This window comes from Cherax quadricarinatus, chromosome 17, assembly GCF_038502225.1.
Source record: "Cherax quadricarinatus isolate ZL_2023a chromosome 17, ASM3850222v1, whole genome shotgun sequence".
Classification (NCBI taxonomy): domain Eukaryota; kingdom Metazoa; phylum Arthropoda; class Malacostraca; order Decapoda; family Parastacidae; genus Cherax; species Cherax quadricarinatus.
This window is the reverse complement of record NC_091308.1, coordinates 14,663,701-14,669,700: the sequence shown is the minus strand read 5'-3', so window position 1 is coordinate 14,669,700 and position 6,000 is coordinate 14,663,701. Positions and strand designations below refer to the sequence as shown.

Sequence of the window (6,000 nt, the reverse complement as noted above, 5' to 3'; positions counted from 1 at the left end):
AATCTGCCAAACCGTCTTGTTACTGCGTAATGTCGGCGAGTCTTTCGAAGGATTCCGTTAGTAAAGCAGAACTTGCTATTCCTGAATTATGGTTGTTGGTTTGTAATAAATTCCGTGCCTGAAAGTTGGTCCTCTAGTGTCCTTATTATTCTCTCCATTTCCTCTCATGGTACGTCAATAGGGCTATAATTTAATGTCTCATTTTATGGTCTCTGTTTTTTGAGTGCCAGTGACTTGTTATAACTCACCTCCCTTCAGTTCCTCAGTCCTTAATGTGTCCAGCACTGCTAGCAGCGCCACCTCTTCCTCTCTCGTCGTTCCAATGCTGGATAGCTTTGTGCACATTCCTAACTTCCTTTCAAGTCCCGAAACTGTTGTCTGTTCTGTGCTGAAGACAATTTGGAATGTTGCTGAGTTTCTCACAAACATCCTTGTCATTCTCATAGCGTAGCTCCTCTTATCTTTTCAGTATAATTGCTTTGTGTTTGTGTACGTGAGTGTGTATATATATATATATATATATATATATATATATATATATATATATATATATATATATATCTTTATATATATATATATATATATATATATATATATATATATATATATATATATATATATATATATATATATATATATATATATATATATATATATATATATATATATATATATATACACACATTGGTTTGTCCTTCCTGCTCACCTGTTCCTGGCCCCCACAAGTGTCTGGTAAGGTCCCTGCACATGTCCTAGTTCCTTCAATGTCTTTCAACCTCTCATTCTGTCCTAGTGTGCTCCCTGTCTTTGTTTTGGCACCATGTGGGTTTGACAGGACCTCTGCATACAGTTTAGCTTCCATGCTTCCTTCAGACCCTTTGTCTGTGTCAGATGTAAACATTGCTGATGCTACTTCTACATTATCTTTGTCTCTAGGCTGTTTCAGATTTCTCAGCTCCTCTTCTAATTTCTGTATCTTGGCTTCTGCTACTGTGGCATGTTGCTCCCACCTTCTGCATTCTGCTGCTAACCTCTCCTCCATCTTCCTTGCAAGCTCATCTAGCCTCCTTCCCCAGTCTTCCTCCCTTTTTTGAGCTCTGCCTCCCAGTCCTCCCTCCCAGATTCATCCTTCAGGCCCTTTGTTCTCATCCTAGTTCTAGGTTGCCCCATTGCACCACAGAAGGAAGGGGGAGAGATGGTTAGGGGGAGGGGAATAGATGGTTAGGGGGAGTGGGGATGGATGGTTATGGGGAGGGGGAGGATGGTTATTGGAGGGGTAGAGGTGGTTAGGGGGTGGGGGTTAGATGGTTTGGGGGAGGGGTTAGATGGTTTGGGGGAGGGGTAGGTGGCTAGGGGGAGGGGAAGAGGTGGTTAGGGGAAGGGGAGTACGAGTGTGTGTCAAGTGTATATGTGCTTGTGTATGTGTGCTTGTGTATGTGTGTGTGCATGTGTGGGAGAGAGAGGGATGGGATTAAGGGGGAGGGGGCAGGGGGAGAGAAGGATGAGTGACCCTTTGAAGCGGGGGAGGTGTGTGTGTATGATGGGATTAGAAGGGGAGGGGAGGGGAAAGAAAACTGAGGGTAGAGTGACCGCTTGATAACGGGGTCTTTACAGGTGTGTGTGTGTGTGTGTGTGAGTGTGTGTGCGTGTGTGTGTGTGTGTGTATCTGCATGTGTGTGTATATGTGTGTGTGTGTACTCGCCTAGTAAGGGTGTGTGTGTATGTGTGTACGTATGTGTGTGTGTGTGTGTGTGTATGTGTGTGTACTCACCTAGTTGAGGTTGCGGGGGTCGAGTCCGAGCTCCTGGCCCTGCCTCTTCACTGATCGCTACTAGGTCACTCTCCCTGAGCCGTGAGCTTTATCATACCTCTGCTTAAAGCTATGTATGGATGCTGCCTCCACTACATCGCTTCCCAAACTATTCCACTTACTGACTACTCTGTGGCTGAAGAAATACTTCCTAACATCCCTGTGATTCATCTGTGTCTTCAGCTTCCAACTGTGTCCCCTTGTTACTGTGTCCAATCTCTGGAACATCCTGTCTTTGTCCACCTTGTCAATTCCTCTCAGTATTTTGTATGTCGTTATCATGTCCCCCCTATCTCTCCTGTCCTCCAGTGTCGTCAGGTTGATTTCCCTTAACCTCTCCTCATAGGACATACCTCTTAGCTCTGGGACTAGTCTTGTTGCAAATCTTTGCACTTTCTCTAGTTTCTTCACGTGCTTGGCTAGGTGTGGGTTCCAAACTGGTGCCGCATACTCCAATATGGGCCTAACATACACGGTGTACAGGGTCCTGAATGATTCCTTATTAAGATGTCGGAATGCTGTTCTGAGGTTTGCTAGGCGCCCATATGCTGCAGCAGTTATTTGGTTGATGTGCGCTTCAGGAGATGTGCCTGGTGTTATACTCACCCCAAGATCTTTTTCCTTGAGTGAGGTTTGTAGTCTCTGACCCCCTAGACTGTACTCCGTCTGCGGCCTTCTTTGCCCTTCCCCAATCTTCATGACTTTGCACTTGGTGGGATTGAACTCCAGGAGCCAATTGCTGGACCAGGTCTGCAGCCTGTCCAGATCCCTTTGTAGTTCTGCCTGGTCTTCGATCGAGTGTATTCTTCTCATCAACTTCACGTCATCTGCAAACAGGGACACCTCAGAGTCTATTGCTTCCGTCATGTCGTTCACAAATACCAGAAACAGCACTGGTCCTAGGACTGACCCCTGCGGGACCCCGCTGGTCACAGGTGCCCACTCTGACACCTCGCCACGTACCATGACTCGCTGCTGTCTTCCTGACAAGTATTCCCTGATCCATTGTAGTGCCTTCCCTGTTATCCCTGCTTGGTCCTCCAGTTTTTGCACCAATCTCTTGTGTGGAACTGTGTCAAACACCTTCTTGCAGTCCAAGAAAATGCAATCCACCCACCCCTCTCTCTCTTGTGTTACTGCTGTCACCATGTCATAGAACTCCAGTAGGTTTGTGACACAGGATTTCCCGTCCCTGAAACCATGTTGGCTGCTGTTGATGAGATCATTCCTTTCTAGGTGTTCCACCACTCTTCTCCTGATAATCTTCTCCATGATTTTGCATACTATACATGTCAGTGGCACTGGTCTGTAGTTTAATGCTTCATGTCTGTCTCCTTTTTTAAAGATTGGGTATGTGTGTGTGTGTGTGTGTGTGTGTGTGTGTGTGTGTGTGTGTGTGTGTGTGTGTGTGTGTGTGTGTGTGTATTTGCCTAGTAGAGGTGTGTGTATGTGTGTGTGTATGTATGTGTGTGTGTGTATGTGTGTGTGTGTGTGTGTGTGTGTGTACTCACCTAACTGTACTCACCTAATTGTGGTTGCAGGGGTCGAGACTCAGCTCCTGGCCCTGCCTCTTCACTGATCGCTACTAGGTCCTCTCTCTCTCTGCTTCCTGAGCTGTATCATACCTCTTCTTAAAACTATGTATGGTTCCTGCCTCCACTACTTCACTTGCTAGGCTATTCCACTTCCTGACAACTCTATGACTGAAGAAATACTTCCTAACGTGTGTGTGTGTGTATAAAGGTTAAGAAGAATAGATGATAGAGGAGAGCCCATAGCAACCTGGAGACCTGGAGTTTACCTGGAGAGAGTTCCGGGGGTCAACGCCCCCGCGGCCCGGTCTGTGACCAGGCCTCCTGGTGGATCAGAGCCTGATCAACCAGGCTGTTGCTGCTGGCTGCACGCAAACCAACGTACGAGCCACAGCCCGGCTGGTCAGGAGCCGACTTTAGGTGCTTGTCCAGTGCCAGCTTGAAGACTGCCAGGGGTCTGTTGGTAATCCCCCTTATGTATGCTGGGAGGCAGTTGAACAGTCTCGGGCCCCTGACACTTATTGTATGGTCTCTTAACGTGCTAGTGACACCCCTGCTTTTCATTGGGGGGATGTTGCATCGTCTGCCAAGTCTTTTGCTTTCGTAGTGAGTGATTTTCGTGAGCAAGTTCGGTACTAGTCCCTCTAGGATTTTCCAGGTGTATATAATCATGTATCTCTCCCGCCTGCGTTCCAGGGAATACAGGTTTAGGAACCTCAAGTGCTCCCAGTAATTGAGGTGTTTTATCTCCGTTATGCGCGCCGTGAAGGTTCTCTGTACATTTTCTAGGTCAGCAATTTCACCTGCCTTGAAAGGTGCTGTTAGTGTGCAGCAATATTCCAGCCTAGATAGAACAAGTGACCTGAAGAGTGTCATCATGGGCTTCGCCTCCCTAGTTTTGAAGGTTCTCATTATCCATCCTGTCATTTTTCTAGCAGATGCGATTGATACAATGTTATGGTCCTTGAAGGTGAGATCCTCCGACATGATCACTCCCAGGTCTTTGACGTTGGTGTTTCGCTCTATTTTGTGGCCAGAATTTGTTTTGTACTCTGATGAAGATTTAATTTCCTCGTGTTTACCATATCTGAGTAATTGAAATTTCTCATCGTTGAACTTCATATTGTTTTCTGCAGCCCACTGAAAGATTCGGTTGATGTCTGCCTGGAGCCTTGCAGTGTCTGCAATGGAAGACACTGTCATGCAAATTCGGGTGTCATCTGCAAAGGAAGACACGGTGCTGTGGCTGACATCCTTGTCTATGTCGGATATGAGGATGAGGAACAAGATGGGAGCGAGTACTGTGCCTTGTGGAACAGAGCTTTTCACCGTAGCTGCCTCGGACTTTACTCTGTTGACGACTGCTCTCTGTGTTCTGTTAGTGAGGAAATTATAGATCCATCGACCGACTTTTCCTGTTATTCCTTTAGCACGCATTTTGTGCGCTATTACGTCATGGTCACACTTGTCGAAGGCTTTTGCAAAGTCTGTATATATTACATCTGCATTCTTTTTATCTTCTAGTGCATTTAGGACCTTGTCGTAGTGATCCAATAGTTGAGACAGACAGGAGCGACCTGTTTTAAACCCATGTTGCCCCGGGTTGTGTAACTGATGGGTTTCTAGATGGGTGGTGATCTTGCTTCTTAGGACCCTTTCAAAGATTTTTATGATATGGGGTGTTAGTGCTATCGGTCTGTAGTTCTTTGCTGTTGCTTTACTGCCCCCTTTGTGTACACCGAGGATTTGAGAATAAACTTTTATTCTTAAAACTTACGTGTGTGTAGCGATATCCTCATCACCTGGCTGAACTCTCCCAGCTCAAGTTAACATAATCCAATGCCTTATGTATGCAGCCTATCCTTTGTGATGGAATTATAGCAAAGGAAACTTCGCTAACTTTTGTTCCTCCATTGTAATAATTGCGTAGGGTACCCACGCATACTACCGGTGTGTCTAATTTGTTAAATAAAGTTATTTAAATGTTCCTTCTCCTTACCTTCGTTATTCTGCCCCTTCTCTTTCCCCTCCTCTTCTTCTGGTCTTCCTCCTCTTTCTTGTTATTCCCCTCATACATTCTTCCATTTTAATTAAATACTGATATTTTGGTGATTATTTTTATTGGAAAAATCCACCCTTCCAAGACGTAAGAAGGAAAAAGAAATATAATTATAATCATCAGGGTAAATACCTCTTGTGATAACTCTCAGGGAAAAGCTGAAGTTATTTAAATTATTATCCTTCACATAAATTTCACAAAATTGTACGTTAACTGGGTTCCTTCTTGTTTACATCTGCCTAACACTTGTATGCTAACCTAGACAGCAGTACATCATTGTGATTAACATCTCCCTAACACTATATACTATCGTAGTTTTCTTACCTTCTCCCTAACTCTGTTCTGGACAGTTTGATCACAGTCTTCCTAAGACTGCTCTGTATTCTGTCCTAGACACCAGTTTAGTACTTTTCAAATTTACTCGACGAAAGTCATAACATAAACAAGTGTCTGGGCATCAACATTTGTAAGATCCACTGTGTGTGTACCTCAGCAGTGTGGGCAGGATCTTGAGGAATCCATCCTAGCAAACTATATGTGGATTTCCCTCATACTGTTTTGTAAAATATTTCTCGATATATGTTCTGTAGGTTAGGTTA

The 6,000-nt window shown here is 44.8% G+C and overlaps 1 protein-coding gene across 3 annotated transcripts in view; it reads right to left on the bottom strand.

Moving 5' to 3' along the window:
- Positions 1-6,000, bottom strand: part of LOC128686280 (notch homolog 2 N-terminal-like protein R) — a 925,742-nt gene that overhangs the window by 466,825 nt on the left and 452,917 nt on the right. The window lies entirely within an intron of this gene.